An 18067-nucleotide genomic window follows, 5' to 3' on the forward strand; every position below is an offset into this window, starting at 1 on the left:
TTTACTGTAGGACTCTGTTTAATTTGACCTTCTCTGCTGTCGGGCCCTTTTTAATTTTACCTTGTTTACTGTCGGGCTCTGTTTCATTTGACCTCGTTTACTATAGGCTGACCATTTGCTCTGTTTGATTTGAATTGTTCACTGTAGAGTTCCGTTTAATTTGACCTTATTTACTGTAGTACACAGTATAATCTTACCTTCTTTACTGAAGTTCACAGTTTAATTTTACCTTCTTTATTGGAGGGCTGATTGTTTTGACCTTGTTTTACTGCATGTCACTGGTTAATTTGACTTTGCATACTGCCGGTCACTGTTTAATATTACTTTGTTTACAGTAGGGCTCTGTTTAATTTGTCCTTGTTCACTGTGGGGCTCATTTTTAATTTGACCCAAATTACTGTAGGGCTCTGTTTAATTTTACCATGGTCACAATAGGGCACTCTATAATTTTACCTTGTTCACTGTAGGGCACTGTTTCATTGTACCGTATTTAATGTCGGGTTCCGTTTACTTTGACCTTGTTAACTGTAGGGCTCTGTTTAAGTTTACCATGGTCACAATAGGGCACTCTATAATTTTACCTTGTTTACTGTTGCACTCTGTTTAATTTTACCTTGTACACTGTCGGGCACTGTTTCATTGTACCGTATTTAATGTCGGGTTCCGTTTACTTTGACCTTGTTTACTGTGGGGCGCTGTTTAATTTTACCTTGTTGCCTGCATGCGACTGGTTAATTCGACCTTGCTTGCTTTAGGGCACCATTTCACTTTACCATATTTAAGGGAGGCCTCTGTTTTATTCTACCTTGTTTATTGTAGGGCTGTTTAATTTTACCTTGTTTACTGTAAGTCACTGTTTAATTTGACGTTGGTTAGTGCAGTTCACTGTTTAATTTGGCCTTGGTTCCTGTCGGCCACCGTTCAATTTGACCTTGTTTAATTTTGCCGTGTTCACTGTTGGGCTCTGCTTAATTTTACAGTGTTTTCTGTAGACTGATAATTTGACTTTTTTTACACAAGGGCTCTGTGTAATTTCAGCTTGTTTACTGCAGGCTTCTGTTTAATTTGACTTTGTTTATTGTCGGACTGTTTAATTTTACTTTGTTTACTGCAGTGTTCTTTTTAATTGTATCTTGTTTACTGTATCGCCTTGTTTCATGTTACCGTATTTACTGTAGTGCTCTGTTTATTTTGACCTTGAATACTGTAGGGCTCTGTTTAAAATAACTTGTTTGCTGTTCGTCACTTTAATTTTACTTTGTTTACTGTAGGCCCCTGTTTAATTTGTCCTTGTTTACTGTCGGGCTCATTTTAAATTTGATCTTGATTATCTTAGGGCTCTGTTTAATTTGACCTTGGTCACTGTCGGGCACTGTTTCATTTTACCATATTTGTTGCATGGGTTTTGTTTAATTTTACCTTGTTCACTTTAGAGCACTCTTTCACATTTTTTTCAGAATATATTTTATTGAACCATTTGTAATTTTTACAATTTCACATATTGACATTTCCAAAACAACCGCGCGGGTGGACACAAAATAGCCCCTCAAATAACATCAAACATTAGACCACGTACCCGATATCTCCTGCCCTATCCCCACGTACCCGTATACTAAATTCCCTGTCCTTATTTAACATGACCATGCCTCCTATTTTCCTCCCCCCCCCCTCCCCGCCCCCGCCTTTTTGCCTTCCCCCCCCCCCCCCCCCTTACTGCTGACGTTAACCTTTTGTGAAAAACATCGATGAACGGCCGCCAACTCCGGGCGAATCCCTGTATTGATCCTCTAAGAGCCAACTTGATTTTTGCCAAACCGATAAGCACGATATCGCTGACCCACACACCTGATTTCGAGGGCTCCGAGCCCCTCCATTACAGAAAGGTCCGTCTCCGGGCTACCATGGAGGAGAAAGCCAGGTTCTGGAATTGGGGTTACCCTACCTTCCAGGACCCGACATAACATCTGCAAATCCCTGCCAGTATTCTCTCGGTTTCGGACATGAACATGGTTGGCCGGGGTACCCCCACACCGCCAACATCTGTCCTCCACCTCCTCCAAGAAGCTACTCATCCGGCCTACCGTCATGTGGGTCCTTTGGACGACCTTGAACTGAATCAAGATAAGTCCGTCACAGGACGAGGTTGCATTTTCCCGTTACAAGGCTTTTCCCCACATTTCAGTTTCCAGCTCCCCTCCTAGCTCCTCTTCCTACTTCCTCTTCATCTCTCTGATAGCGGCCTCTTCCCACTCTAACAATTCCCTGAATATGTCCGAAACCGTCCCACCTCCAACCCCTGTTTTTGACAACACTTTATCCTGTAGCCCCTGAGGGGGAGGCGAGGAACGTTTGGGACCTGTCTCCCTACAAAGTCGCACACTTGTAGGTACCGAAACCCGATCCCCCCTGGCAAATCAAACTCCTCATCTAATGTCCCCAAGGTCGGGAAGCCCTCCTGGATGAATAGATCGCCAACCCTCTCCATCCCTGCCCGCTGCCATACATTACAGCCCCCACCCAGCCAGAACACGACCACCGTCCCCTCCCCACGTAACAAACCGGTGAATGTCACAGATCGGTGACCACACTAACGCCCTCTTCAGTCTCATATATTGCCACCATTTCCACCACACACTCAGGGCTGCCACCACCACAGGACTTGTGGAGAACAGAGCCGGTGAGAACGACAGGGTCACCGTCATGAAAGCTTCCAGGCTCGTAGATATGCAGGATGCTGCCTCCATCCGCTCCCGACTGACTCCTCCCCCACTGCCCACTTGCTGACCATCGATATGTTGGGACCGCAGTAATAGTTAATAAAGCTCGGGAGAGACAATCCCTCTCACCCGCGGGGCCGTTCCCAGAGTGTCCTCTTTAATCGCGGGGTTTTACCCGCCCATATACACTTCGATATCGCCATATTCATACTTCTGAAAAAAGCCTTTGGGACAAAAATCGGGGCACTGAAAAAAGAAAAGCAGCCTCGGACGAACAGTCGTCTTCACTGTCTGAACCCTCCCCACCACCATCAGTGGGAGCATGTACCATCTACAAAAACCTATTCTCATTTGATCCACTGCTTTGCCCACATTTAACTTGTGAAGCTGCCCCCAATCCTTGGCCACTTGAATCCTCAGATACCTAAAACTGTTCCCAACCACTTTAAAAGGTAGCTCCTTCTGCCTCCTTTCCTGCCCCCGTGCCTGAATCACGAACATCTCGCTTTTTCCCATATTTAACTTATGGCCTGGAAATCGTCCAAATTCTCCTTAAACCTCCATGATTTCGGTCATCGCGCCTCACCGGGTCCGTGATAGAAAGCAAAAATCATCCGCATAGAGAGAGACACTGTGCTCCGCCACCCCGCCCTTTACTATGCTCCTCCAGGTATTCGCTGCTCTCTGGGCCATTGCTAATGTTTCTATGGCCATGGCAAACAATAATGGGCAGCGCGTGCATCCCTGCCTTGTCCCCCGACAAAGCCTAAAGTATTCTGGCCGAACTCGGTTAGTCCTTATATTTGCACTGTGGCCAGGTGAAGTAGACGGACCGACTCCACAATTCTCTGCCCAAACCCAAACCTGCCTGAAATATCCCATAGATACTTCCACTCCACTCGGTCACAAGCCTTCTCCGCGTCCATGGCAACTATCACCGCAGCCTCCGAGCCCCTCCGCTGGCATCATAATTACATTAAGATGCCGTCCAATCTTGGTTGTCAGGTGCCTACACTTTACAAATCCCGTCTGATCCTCCCCAATTATCTCTGGGACACAATCCTCGATTCGAGTGGCCAGGAACTTTGCCAATAATTTGGCATCGACATTCAACAGGGAGATTAGCCGGTACGATACACAGCTCTCTGGATCTTTGTCACGCTTCATGTTGAGAGAAATTGATGCCTGTGACAACATTGGGGGGAGTACTCCCAGCTCCTTGGACTCGTTGAAAGCCTTAACCAGGAGCGGCCCCAGTAACCGAGAGAACTTCTTATAAAATTCCACTGGGAACCCATCATGTTCCGGGGCTTTACCCGATTGCATTACCCCCTGTCCCTCTATCACCTCCCCAAGCCTAATCGGGCCCCCCAAGGCCTCCATCAGATCCTCATTTACCTTCGGGAACTCTAGCCTCCCCAGGAATTGATTCATGCCCTCCTCCCCAACCCGGGGTTCCGACTCGTACAGCTGGCTATAACATTTCCGGAACACTTCATTCACCGCCCCTGGGTCCGTCACCGTCTACCCCCTCCAATCCTTTATTTTCCCTATTTCTCACTGCCTCCTGTTTCCTCAGCTGTTGTGCCAGCATCCTGCTAGCTTTTTCCCCATGTTCATATGTTGCCCCTATTGCCCTCCTCAGCTGACCCTCCGCCTTTACTGTGAAAAGGAGCCCAAACTCCATTTGAAGCCTCTGACGCTCCTTCAGGACCTCCTCATTTGGAGACTCCGAATATCTCCTGATTTCTCCTACCAACCTGTCCAGCTCCGACCGCTCTGTTTTATCCCTGTGGGCTCGAACGAAGTGAATTCCCCTCTGATGACCGCTCCCAGATCATCCCAGCTGCAGTCTCTCCCGTGTCATTGATCTTTATGTACCCCCGAATGGCCACTCTCACTCGCTCACAGATCTGCTGATCCGCTAACAGCCCTGGATCTAGTCTCCACTGTGGTTTAACTTTACCTTGGTGACTATCGGCCTCTGTTTTTTTTACAGAAATGCTCTGTTTAATTTGAACTTGTTCACTGTAGAGCTCCGTTTAATTTGACCTCATTTACTGTAGTACACAGAGTAATTTTACCTTCTTTACTGACGGGCACAATTTAATTTTACCTTGTTTATTGCGGCGCCTTGTTTCACTTCACCGTATTTACTGCAGTGCTTTGTTTAATTTGACGTTGTTTTCTTTGGGTCTCTGTTAAGTTTTACCTTGTTTACTGTAGATTACTATTTATTTGACCTTGTTTGCAGTAAGGCTCTGTTTAATTTGTCGTTGTTCACTGTAGAGCTCATTTTTAATTTGACCTTGATTACTGCAGGGCTCTGTTTAATTTTACCATTTTCACAGAGGGACACTCTATAATTTGACCTTGTTTACTGTAGGAGGTTGTTTAATTTGACCGTGGTTACAGAAGGGCTCTGTTTAATTTGATCTTGGTTACTGCAGGTCACACTTTAATTTGACCTTTGTTACTGCAAGTCACTGTTTAATTTGAACTTCTTTACAGTAGGGCTCTGTTTAATTTGTCCTTGTTCACTGCAGTGCCCATTTATAATTTGACCTTGATTGCTGTAGGGCTCTGTTTTATTTTACCTTGGTCACATTAGGGCACTCTATAATTTTACTTTGTTTCCTTTTGCGCTCCGTTTAATGTTACCTTATTCACTATAGGGCACTGTTCATTGTACCGCATTGAATGTCGGGCTCTGTTTAATTTTACCTTGTTTACTGCAGGCCACTGTTTAATTTGGCCTCGTTTCCTGGAGGACACTGTGAAATATGACCTTGTTCACTGTCGGGCACTGTTCCATTTTACTATATATATTGGAGGGCTCTATTTAATTCTACCTTGTTTAACTATATTGCTCTGTTCTATTTGACAGTGATTCCTGTAGGACTCTGGTTAATCATTTTATCTCATTTACTGTAGAACTGTGTTTAATTTGACTTTATTTACTGTGGGGCACTGACTAATTTTGCCGTGCTTACTGTAGGGCCATTTTTAATTTTAGCTTGTTTATGAAGTGCACTGTTTAATTTTATCTTATTCTGTGTAGAGCGCTGTTGGATTTTTCCCGTTTTTACTCTCGGGTACTCTTTAATATTATCTTGATTACTGTAGGGCACTATTTAATGTAACGTCGTTCACTGTAGGATACGATTAAGTATTGCTTGTTGACTGTAGGGAAGATTTTAAATTTATCTTCTTTGTTGTAGGACACTGTTTACTTTTAAGTGTTTACTCTAGGGCACGGTTTATTTGACCTTGTTTACTGCCGGGCTCTGTTAATTTTTCTCTCTTTATTGTAGGGCTCTGTTTAATTTGACCTTGTTTATTGTAGAGCACTGATTATTTTACAATGTTCACTGTGGGCTGATTCTTTTATCTTGTTTACTGTCGGCAATGTTTAATTATATCTTGCTTACAGCAGGACGTTGTTTAATTCTACCTTGTTTACTGTACGGCAACGTTTCATTTTACCGTATTTACTTTACGGCTCTGTATACGTTTACCTTGTTTACTGTAGGACACTGTTTAATTTAACTTGTTAACTCCAGGGCTTTGCTCAATATGACCTCATTTACTGTAGGGATCTGTTTTGTTTCATTCTTGTTTACTGAAAGGCAGTGTCCAATTTTGCGGTCTTTACTGAAGGGAACTGTTTACTTTTCACTTGTTTACCGTAGGCTGATCATGTGACCTTGTTTACTGTAATGTCATTATTAATGTTACCTTGTTTACTGTAGTGTACTGTTTAACTTTACCTGCTTACAGTAGGGCACTCTATAATTTTACTTTGTTTCCTGTTGTGCTCTGTTTAATGTTACCTTGTTCACTATAGGGCACTGTTTCATTGTACCGAATTCAATGGCGGGCTCTGTTTAATTTAACCTTGTTACTGTATTGTACTGTTTAACTTTACCTGTTTACAGTAGGGCACTCTATAATTTTACCTTGTTTACTGTTGGGCTCTGTTTAATTTTACCGTGATAACTGGAGGCCACTGTTTAATTTCACCGTACTTACTGAAGGGCTCTGTTTAATTTGACCTTGTTTACTGTAGGCTGATAATTTGACCTTTTTTATAGAAGTGCTCTGTTTAATTTGAACGTGTTCACTGTAGAGCTACGTTTAATTTGACCTTATTTACTGTAGTACACAGTATAATTTTATCATCTTTACTGAAGGGCACTGTTTAATTTTATCTTCTTTATTTTAAGCGCTCTTTAATTTTACCTTGTTTACTGTGGCGCCTTGTTTAATTTTATGGAATTTACTGCATTGCTTTGTTGAATTTGACCGTGTTTACTGTTGGGCGCGGTTTAATATTACCTTGTTTACTGCAGGTCACTGTTTAATTTGACCCAGCTTCCGGGAGGGCTCTGTTCGATTTTACAATGTTTCCTGTAGGATTCTGTTTAATTATTTTACCTTATTTACTGTAGGGCTCGGTTTAAGTTTTACCTTATTCACTGTAGAGCACTGTTTATTTTTTACCGTGTTTACTATAGCGGACTCTTCAATGTTACCTTGCTTTCTGTCGGGCTCAGTTTAATATGGCATTTGTTCTGTAGAGCTCTGTTTAATTTGACCTTGTTTACTGTGGGGCACTGTTAAATTTTACCTTGTTTACTGTGGCGCCTTGCTTCATTTTACCGTATTTACAGTAGTGTTTTGTTTAATTTTACCTTGTTTACTGTAGATCACTGTTTAATTTGACATTGGTTACTACAGTTCACTGTTTACTTTGGCCTTGGTTACTGCAGGTGACTGTTTAATTTGATCTTGTTTGCAGGAGGACGCTGTTTAATTTGTCCTTGTTCACTGTAGGGCTCATTTTTAATTTGACCTAGATTACTGCATGGCTCTGTTTAATTTTACCTTGGTTACTGTACGGCACTCTATAATTTTACCTTGTTTACTTTTGTGCGCCATTTAATTTTACCTTGTTCACTGTAAGGCACGTTTTCATTGCACCGTATTTAATGTCAGGCTCTGTTTAATTTTACCTTGCTTACTGTAGTTCACTGTTTAATTTGATCTTGTTTCCTCCAGGCCACTGTGTAATTTCACCTCGTTTACTGTTGGACACTGTTAAAATTGACCTTGTTCACTGTAGGTCACTGCTTCATTTTACCATATTTAATGTCGGGCGCTTTTTAATTCTACCATGTTTAACTATAGGTCTCTATTTAATTTTCCATGTTCACTGTTGGGCACTGTTAGATTTGACCTTGCGTCCGGTATGGCTCTGTTCGATTTTACAATGTTTCCTGTTGGACTCTGTTTAATTATTTTACCTTATTTACTGTAGGGCCCTGTTCAATTTGACCTTGTTTATTGTAGGGCACCGATTATTTTACCATGTTCAGTGTAAGGCTGTTTCTTTACCTCGTTTACTGTGTGGCACTCACCAATTTTACCGTCTTTACTGTGCGACACTTTTTAATGTCGGCTTGTTGATGTAGTGCACTGTTTAGTTTTACCTTATTCAGTGTAGAGCACTGTTGATTTTTTACCGTGTTTCCTACAGAGCACTCTTTAATGTTATCTTGGTTACTATAGGGCACTCATTAATTTTACGTTATTCACTGTAGGACGCTGTTAACCATTGCTTGTTAATTGTAGGGCACATTTGAAATTTAGCTTGTTCATTGTAGGACACTGTTTGATTTTAATTGTATACTGTAGAGCACAGTTTATTTAACCTTGTTTATTTCCGGGTTTTGTTTGATTATTCTCTCTTTACTGTCGGGCTCTGTTTAATTTGACCTTGTTTATTGTAGAGCACTGGTAATTTTACCGTGTTCCCTGTGGGCTGATTCTGTTATCTTGTTTACTGTCGGGCAATGTTTAAATACATCATGCTATCATTTAACTTGTTTACTCCAGGGCTTTGTTCAATATGACCTTACTTACTGTACGGATCTGTTTTGTATCAGTATTGTTTCTCTAAGGCACTGTCCAATTTTACGATCTTTACTGTCAGGCACTGTTTAACTTCCCCTTCTTTACTGTAGACTGATAATGTGACGTCGTTTACTGTAGGGCTCTGTTTAATTTGACCTTCTTTACTCGAGGGTCCTTTTTAATTTTACCTTGGTTACTGTTGGGCTCTGTTGAATTTCGCATTGTTTACTGTAGGCTGATAATTTGACCTTTTTTTATAGAAGTGCTCTGTTTAATTTGAAATTGTTCACTGTAGAGCTCCGTTTAATTTGACCTTATTTACTGTAGTACACAGTGTAATGTTACCTCCTTTACTTAAGGGCGCTTTTTAATCTTACCTTGTTGATTGTACGGCTGTTTACTTTTAACTTGTTCACTGTGTTGCCTTGTTTCATTTTACCTTATTTTCTGTACTGCTTTGTTTAATTTGAACTTGTTTATTGTAGCGATTGTCCAATATAATCTTGTACACTGTAGGGCACTATATAATTTGACCTTCTTTAGAGTAGGGCTCTGTTTAATTTGCCCTTGTTTACTGTAGTACTCTGTTTAATTTTAACCTGTTTACTGTATTGCTCCGTTTAATTTTACCTTGTTTACTGCCGGGCTCTATGTTTAGTGAAGGTCTCTGTTTAATGTGTCCTTGTTTACTGTTGGGCTCATTTTTAATTTGTTACTGTGGGCTCTGTTTAATTTCAGCTTGTTTATTGCAGGTCACTGTTTAATTTGCCGTTGTATTCTGTAGGGCTATGTTTAATTTTATCTTGGTCACAGTAGGGCACTCGATAAATTTACCTTGTTTACTGAGGCGCACCGTTTAATTTTACCTTGTTGACTGTAGGGCACTGTTTCATTGTACCGTATTTGATGTCGGACTCCGTTTAATTTTACCCTGTTGACTGTCGGGCTCTGTTTTATTTTACCTTGTTGACTGCAGGCCATTGTTTAATTTGACCTCGTTTACTAGAGGGCACTGTTTCAATTTACCTCATTGAATGTAGGGCTCCGATTAATTTTACCTTGTTTAAATGTAGGTCTCTGATTAATTTTACCATGTTTACAGTAGACCAGTGTTCAATTTGTCCTTGTTTACTGAAGGGCTGTGTCTATTTATTTTTTCAGTCCTTACTGCAGTGCTCTGTTTTCTTTTACCATATTTACTGCAGCGCACTGTTAAATCTCACTTGCTCCCGGTGGGCTCTCTTCGATTTTACACTGTTTCCTACAGGACTCTGTTTTATTATTTCACCTTATTTACTGTAGGGCTCTGTTCAATTTAACCTTGTTCAATGTAGGACACTGTTTAAGTTTACCTTGTTTTCTTTAGGGCACTGTTTAATTTTACATTATTTACTGTCGGGTTCCGATTAATTTTACCTTTTTCACTGTAGGACATTGTTTAATTTGACCATGCTTATTGTCGGGCTCTGATTAATTTACCTTGTTTACCGTCGGGCTCTGCTTAATTTTACCTTATTCACTGTAGCGTACTCTATAATTATACCTTGTTCACTGTTGCGCTCGGTTTAATTTTACCTTGTTCACTTTAGGTCACTGTTTCATTTTACATTGTTTACTACAGTCCAATGGTTAATCTGACCTCGTTTACGACACGGTTAAATTCGACCTTGTTTACTATAGGGCACTGTTAAATTTGACCTTGCTTCCGGTAGGGCTCTATTACATTTGACCTTGTTTACTGCAGACCAATGGTTAATCTGACCTCGTTTCCGGCACGGTTAAATTCGACCTTGTTTACTGTCGGGCACTGTTAAATTTGTCCTTGCTTCCTGTAGGACACTGTTTAATTATTTTACCTTATTTACAGTAGGGCCCTGTTTAATTTGACCTTGTTTATTGTAGGGCACGGATTATTTAACCGTGTTCAGTGTAAGGCTGTTTCTTTACCTCGTTAACTGTGCATGCAGCACTCACCAATGTTACCGTCTTTACTGTGTGACCCTTGTTAATGACGGCTTGTTGAAGTAGTGCACTGTTTAGTTTTACCTTATTCAGTGTAGAGCACTGTTGATTTTTTACCGTGTTTCCTACAGAGCACACTTTTATTTTATTTTGGTTACTATCGGGCACTCTTTAATTTTACGTTATTCACAGTAGGACGCTGTTAACCATTGCTTGTTAACTGTGGGGTACATTTGAAATTTAGTTTGTTTATTGTAGGACACTGTTTAATTTTAATTGTATACTGTATGGCACAGTTTATTTCACCTTGTTTACTGTAGCGTTCTGTTCAATTTTACCTTGTTCACTGTAGGGCACTGTTTAATCTGACTTTGTTTATAGTCGGGCTCTGTTTAATTTGCCCTTGTTTACTGTAGTGCTCTGTTTAATTTTACCTTGTTTACTGCCGGGTTCTGTTTAATTATTCTATCTTTGCTGTCGGGCTCTGTTTAATTTGACCTTGTTTATTGTAGAGCACGGGTTATTTTACCGTGTTCCCTGTGGGCTGGTTCTGTTATCTTGTTTACTGTCGGGCAACGTTTAAATATATCATTTTATCATTTAACTTGTTTAATCCAGGGCTTTGTTCAATATGACCTTACTTACTGTACGGATCTGTTTTGTTTCATTCTTGTTTACTGTAAGGCACTGTCCAATTTTACGATCTTTACTGTCGGGCAATGTTGACTTTTCCCTTCTTTACTGTAGACTGATAATGTGACCTTGTTTACTGTAGCGCTCTGGTTAATTTGACCTTCTTTACTCTAGGGTCCTTTTTAATTTTACCTTGGTTACTGTTGGGCTCTGTTGAATTTCACATTGTTTACTGTAGGCTGATAAGTTGACCTTTTTTTATAGAAGTGCTCAGTTTAATTTGAATGTGTTCACTGTAGAGCTCCGTTTAATTTGGCCTTATTTACTGTAGTACACAGTGTAATGTTACCTCCTTTACTTAAGGGCACTTTTTAATTTTACCTTGTTGATTGTACGGCTGTTTTCTTTTAACTTGTTCACTGTGTTGCCTTGTTTCATTTTACCTTATTTACTGTACTGCTTTGTTTAATTTTACCTTGTTTATTGTAGCGTTTGTCCAATATAACCTTGTACAGTGTAGGGCACTTTATAATTTGACCTTCTTTAGAGTAGGGCTCTGTTTAATTTGCCCTTGTTTACTGTAGTGCTCTGTTTAATTTTAACCAGTTTACTGTATTGCTCCGTTTAATTTTACCTTGTTTACTGCCGGGCTCTATGTTTGGTGAAGGTCTCTGTTTCATGTGCCCTTGTTTACTGTTGGGCTCATTTTTAATTTGCCCTTGAATACTTTATTTACTGTAGTAAACAGTGTAATTTAAACTTCTTTACTGAAGGGCACTGTTTAATTTTACCTTGTTTATTGTCGGGCTGTTTAATTTTACCTTGTGTACTGTGGCACCTTGTTTCATTTTACCGTAATTACTGTCGTGCTTCGTTTAATTTGACCCTGTTGACTGTCGGGCTCTGTTTTATTTTACCTTGTTGACTGCAGGCCATTGTTTAATTTGACCTCGTTTACTATAGGGCACTGCTTCAATTTACCACATTGAATGTAGGTCTCCGATTAATTATACCTTGTTTAACTGTAGGTCTCTGATTAATTTTACCATGTTTACTGTAGACCAGTTTTCAATTCGGCCTTGTTTACTGTAGGGCTGTCTACTTTTTCCGTACTTACTGCAGGGCTCTGTTTTATTTTACCATGTTTCCTACAGGACACTGTTTTATTATTTCACCTTATTTACTATAGGGCTCTGTTCAATTTAACCTTGTTCAATGTAGGGCATTGTTTAATTGTACCTTGTTTTCTTTAGGGCACTGTTTAATTTTACATTATTTACTGTCGGGCGCCGATTAATTTTACCTTGCTCACTTCAGGACTTTGTTGAATTTGACCATGCTTATTGTCGGGCGCCGATTAATTTTACCTTTTTCGCTGTAGGACATTGTTTAATTTGACCATGCTTATTGTCGGGCTCTGATTAATTACCTTGTTTACCGTCGGGCTCTGCTTAATTTTACCTTATTCACAATAGCGTACTCTATAATTATACCTTGTTCACTGTTGCGCTCGGTTTAATTTTACCTTGTTCACTTTAGGTCACTGTTTCATTTTACATTGTTTACTGCAGTCCAATGATTAATCTGACCTCGTTTACGACACGGTTAAATTCGACCTTGTTTACTGCCGTCACTGGTAAATTTGACCTTGCTTCCGGTAGGGCTCTGTTACATTTGACCTTGTTTACTGCAGTCCAATGGTTACTCTGACCTCGTTTCCGGCAAGGTTAAATTCGACCTTGTTTACTGTCGGGCACTGTTAAATTTGACCTTGCTTCCGGTAGGGCTCTGTTAGATTTGACAGTGCTTCCTGTAGGATTCTGTTTAATTATTTTGCCTTATTTACTGTAGGGCCGTGTTTAATTTGACCTTGTTTATTGTAGGGCACCGATTATTTTACCATGTTTAGTGCAAGGCTGTTTCTTTACCTCGTTAACTGTGCGGCACTCACCAATTTTACGGTCATTACTGTGCGACACTTTTTTAATGTCGGCTTGTTGAAGTAGTGCACTGTTTAGTTTTACCTTATTCAGTGTAGAGCACTGTTGATTTTTTTACTGCGTTTCCTACAGAGCACTCTTTAATTTTATCTTGGTTACTATAGGGCACTCTTTAATTTTACGTTATTCACTGTAGGACACTGTTAACCATTGCTTGTTAAATGTGGGGTACATTTGAAATTTAGCGTGTTTACTGTAGCACTCTGTTCAATTTTACCTTGTTCACTGTAGGGCACTGTTTAATATGACTTTGTTTATAGTAGGGCTCTGCTTAATTTGCCCTTGTTTACTGTAGTGCTCTGTTTAATTTTACCCTGTTTACTGCCGGGTTCTGTTTAATTATTCTCTCTTTACTGTCGGGCTCTGTTTAATTTGACCTTGTTTATTGTAGAGCACTGGTAATTTTACCGTGTTCCCTGTGGGCTGATTCTGTTATCTTGTTTACTGTCGGGCAAAGATTAAATATATCATGCTATCATTTAACTTGTTTACTCCAGGGCTTTGTTCAATATGACCTTACTTACTGTACGGATCTGTTTTGTATCAGTATTGTTTCTCTAAGGCACTGTCCAATTTTACGATCTTTACTGTCAGGCACTGTTTAACTTCCCCTTCTTTACTGTAGACTGATAATGTGACCTTGTTTACTGTAGGGCTCTGGTTAATTTGACCTTCTTTACTCGAGGGTCCTTTTTAATTTTACCTTGGTTACTGTTGGGCTCTGTTGAATTTCGCATTGTTTACTGTAGGCTGATAATTTGACCTTTTTTTATAGAAGTGCTCTGTTTAATTTGAAATTGTTCACTGTAGAGCTCCGTTTAATTTGACCTTATTTACTGTAGTACACAGTGTAATGTTACCTCCTTTACTTAAGGGCGCTTTTTAATCTTACCTTGTTGATTGTACGGCTGTTTACTTTTAACTTGTTCACTGTGTCGCCTTGTTTCATTTTACCTTATTTACTGTACTGCTTTGTTTAATGTTACCTGGTTTATTGTAGCGTCTGTCCAATATAACCGTGTACACTGTGGGGCGCTATATAATATGACCTTCTTTAGAGTAGGGCTCTGTTTAATTTGCCCTTGTTTACTGTAGTGCTCTGTTTAATTTTAACCTGTTTACTGTATTGCTCCGTTTAATTTTACCTTGTTTACTGCCGGGCTCTATGTTTGGTGAAGGTCTCTGTTTAATGTGTCCTTGTTTACTGTTGGGCTCATTTTTAATTTGCCCTTGAATACTTTATTTACTGTAGTAAACAGTGTAATTTTAACTTCTTTACTGAAGGGCACTGTTTAATTTTACCATGTTTATTGTCGGGCTGTTTAATTTTCCTTGTTTACTGTGGCGCCTTGTTTCATTTTACCGTAATTACTGTCGTGCTTCGTTTAATTTGACCTTGTTTACTGTGGGCTCTGTTTAATTTTAGCTTGTTTATTGCAGGTCAATGTTTAATTTGGCGTTGTATTCTATTGGGCTATGTTTAATTTTCTCTTGGTCACAGTAGGGCACTCGATAATTTTACCTTGCTTACTGTTGCCCACCGTTTAATTTTACCTTGTTGACTGTAGGGCACTGTTTCATTGTACCGTATTTGATGTCGGGCTCCGTTTAATTTGACCCTGTTGACTGTCGGGCTCTGGTTTATTTTACCTTGTTGACTGCAGGCCATTGTTTAATTTGACCTCGTTTACTATAGGGCACTGCTTCAAATTAACACATTGAATGTAGGACTCCGATTAATTATACCTTGTTTAACTGTAGGTCTCTGATCAATTTTACCATGTTTACAGTAGACCAGTGTTCAATTTGGTCTTGTTTACTGTACGGCTGTGTCTATTTTTTCCGTACTTACTGCAGGGCTCTGTTTTATTTTACCATGTTTACTGCAGGGCACTGTTAAATTTCTCCTTTCTCCCGGTGGGCTCTCTTTGATTTTACAGTGTTTCCTACAGGACTCTGTTTTATTATTTCACCTTATTTACTGTAGGGCTCTGTTCAATTTAACCTTGTTCAATGTAGGGCATTGTTTAATTGTACCTTGTTTTCTTCAGGGCACAGTTTAATTATTTTACCTTGTTTACTGTCGGGCACTGTTAAATTTGACCTTGCTTCAGGTAGGGCTCTGTTAGATTTTACAGTGTTTCCTGTAGGACTCTGTTTAATTATTTTACCTTGATTACTGTCGGGCACTGTTAAATTTGACCTTGCTTCCGGTAGGCCTCTGTTACATTTGACCTTGTTTACTGCAGTCCAATGGTTACTCTGACCTCGTTTCCGGCACGGTTAAATTCGACCTTGTTTACTGTCGGGCACTGTTAAATTTGACCTTGCTTCCGGTAGGGCTCTGTTAGATTTTACAGTGTTTCCTGTAGGACTCTGTTTAATTATTTTACCTTGATTACTGTCGGGCCCTGTTTAATTTGACCTTGTTTATTGCAGGGCACCGATTATTTTACCATGTTTAGAGCAAGGCTGTTTCTTTACCTCGTTAACTGTGCGGCACTCACCAATTTTACCGTCATTACTGTGCGACACGTTTTTAATGTCGGCTTGTTGAAGTAGTGCACTGTTTAGTTTTACCTTATTCAGTGTAGAGCACTGTTGATTTTTTTACCGTGTTTCCTACAGAGCACTCTTTATTTTTATCTTGATTACTATCGGGCACTCTTTAATTTTACGTTATTCACTGTAGGACACTGTTAACCATTGCTTGTTAAATGTGGGGTACATTTGAAATTTAGCGTGTTTATTGTAGGACACTGTTTAATTTTAATTGTATATGTAGGGCACAGTTTATTTAACCTTGTTTACTGTAGCACTCTGTTCAATTTTACCTTGTTCACTGTAGGGCACTGTTTAATATGACTTTGTGTAGTCGGGCTCTGTTTAATTTGCCCTTGTTTACTGTAGTGCTCTGTTTAATTTTACCTTGTTTACTGCCGGATTCTGTTTAATTATTCTCTCTTTACTGTCGGGCTCTGTTTAATTTGACCTTGTTTATTGTAGAGCACTGGTAATTTTATCGTGTTCCCTGTGGGATGATTCTGTTATCTTGTTTACTGCCGTGCAATGTTTAATATATCATGCTATCATTTAACTTGTTTCTTCCAGGGCTTTGTTCAATATGACCTTACTTACTGTACGGATCTGTTTTGTATCAGTCTTGTTTCTCGAAGGCACTGTCCAATTTTACGACCTTTACTGTCGGGCACTGTTTACTTTTCCCTTCTTTACTGTAGACTGATAATGTGACCTTGTTTACTGTAGGGCTCTGGTTAATTTGACCTTCTTTACTCTAGGGTCCTTTTTAATTTTACCTTGGTTACTGTTGGGCTCTGTTGAATTTCACATTGTTTACTGAAGGCTGATAATTTGACCTTTTTTATAGAAGTGCTCAGTTTAATTTGAACGTGTTCACTGTAGAGCTCCGTTTAATTTGGCCTTATTTACTGTAGTACACAGTGTAATGTTACCTCCTTTACTTAAGGGCGCTTTTTAATCTTACCTTGTTGATTGTACGGCTGTTTACTTTTAACTTGTTCACTGTGTCGCCTTGTTTCATTTTACCTTATTTACTGTACTGCTTTGTTTAATTTTACCTGGTTTATTGTAGCGTCTGTCCAATTTAACCGTGTACACTGTGGGGCGCTATATAATATGACCTTCTTTAGAGTAGGGCTCTGTTTAATTTGCCCTTGTTTACTGTAGTGCTCTGTTTAATTTTAACCAGTTTACTGTATTGCTCCGTTTAATTTTACCTTGTTTACTGCCGGGCTCTATGTTTGGTGAAGGTCTCTGTTTAATGTGTCCTTGTTTACTGTTGGGCTCATTTTTAATTTGCCCTTGAATACTTTATTTACTGTAGTAAACAGTGTAATTTTAACTTCTTTACTGAAGGGCACTGTTTAATTTTACCATGTTTATTGTCGGGCTGTTTAATTTTCCTTGTTTACTGTGGCGCCTTGTTTCATTTTACCGTAATTACTGTCGTGCTTCGTTTAATTTGACCTTGTTTACTGTGGGCTCTGTTTAATTTTAGCTTGTTTATTGCAGGTCAATGTTTAATTTGGCGTTGTATTCTATTGGGCTATGTTTAATTTTCTCTTGGTCACAGTAGGGCACTCGATAATTTTACCTTGCTTACTGTTGCGCACCGTTTAATTTTACCTTGTTGACTGTAGGGCACTGTTTCATTGTACCGTATTTGATGTCGGGCTCCGTTTAATTTGACCCTGTTGACTGTCGGGCTCTGGTTTATTTTACCTTGTTGACTGCAGGCCATTGTTTAATTTGACCTCGTTTACTATAGGGCACTGCTTCAAATTAACACATTGAATGTAGGACTCCGATTAATTATACCTTGTTTAACTGTAGGTCTCTGATCAATTTTACCATGTTTACAGTAGACCAGTGTTCAATTTGGCCTTGTTTACTGTAGGGCTCTGTCTATTTTTTCCGTACTTACTGCAGGGCTCTGTTTTATTTTACCATGTTTACTGCAGGGCACTGTTAAATTTCTCCTTTCTCCCAGTGGGCTCTCTTTGATTTTACAGTGTTTCCTACAGGACTCTGTTTTATTATTTCACCTTATTTACTGTAGGGCTCTGTTCAATTTAACCTTGTTCAATGTAGGGCATTGTTTAATTGTACCTTGTTTTCTTCAGGGCACAGTTTAATTATTTTACCTTGTTTACTGTCGGGCACTGTTAAATTTGACCTTGCTTCCGGTAGGCCTCTGTTACATTTGACCTTGTTTACTGCAGTCCAATGGTTACTCTGACCTCGTTTCCGGCACGGTTAAATTCGACCTTGTTTACTGTCGGGCACTGTTAAATTTGA

The sequence above is a fragment of the Scyliorhinus torazame genome, chromosome 5, assembly GCF_047496885.1.
Source record: "Scyliorhinus torazame isolate Kashiwa2021f chromosome 5, sScyTor2.1, whole genome shotgun sequence".
NCBI classification, from domain to species: Eukaryota; Metazoa; Chordata; class Chondrichthyes; order Carcharhiniformes; family Scyliorhinidae; genus Scyliorhinus; species Scyliorhinus torazame.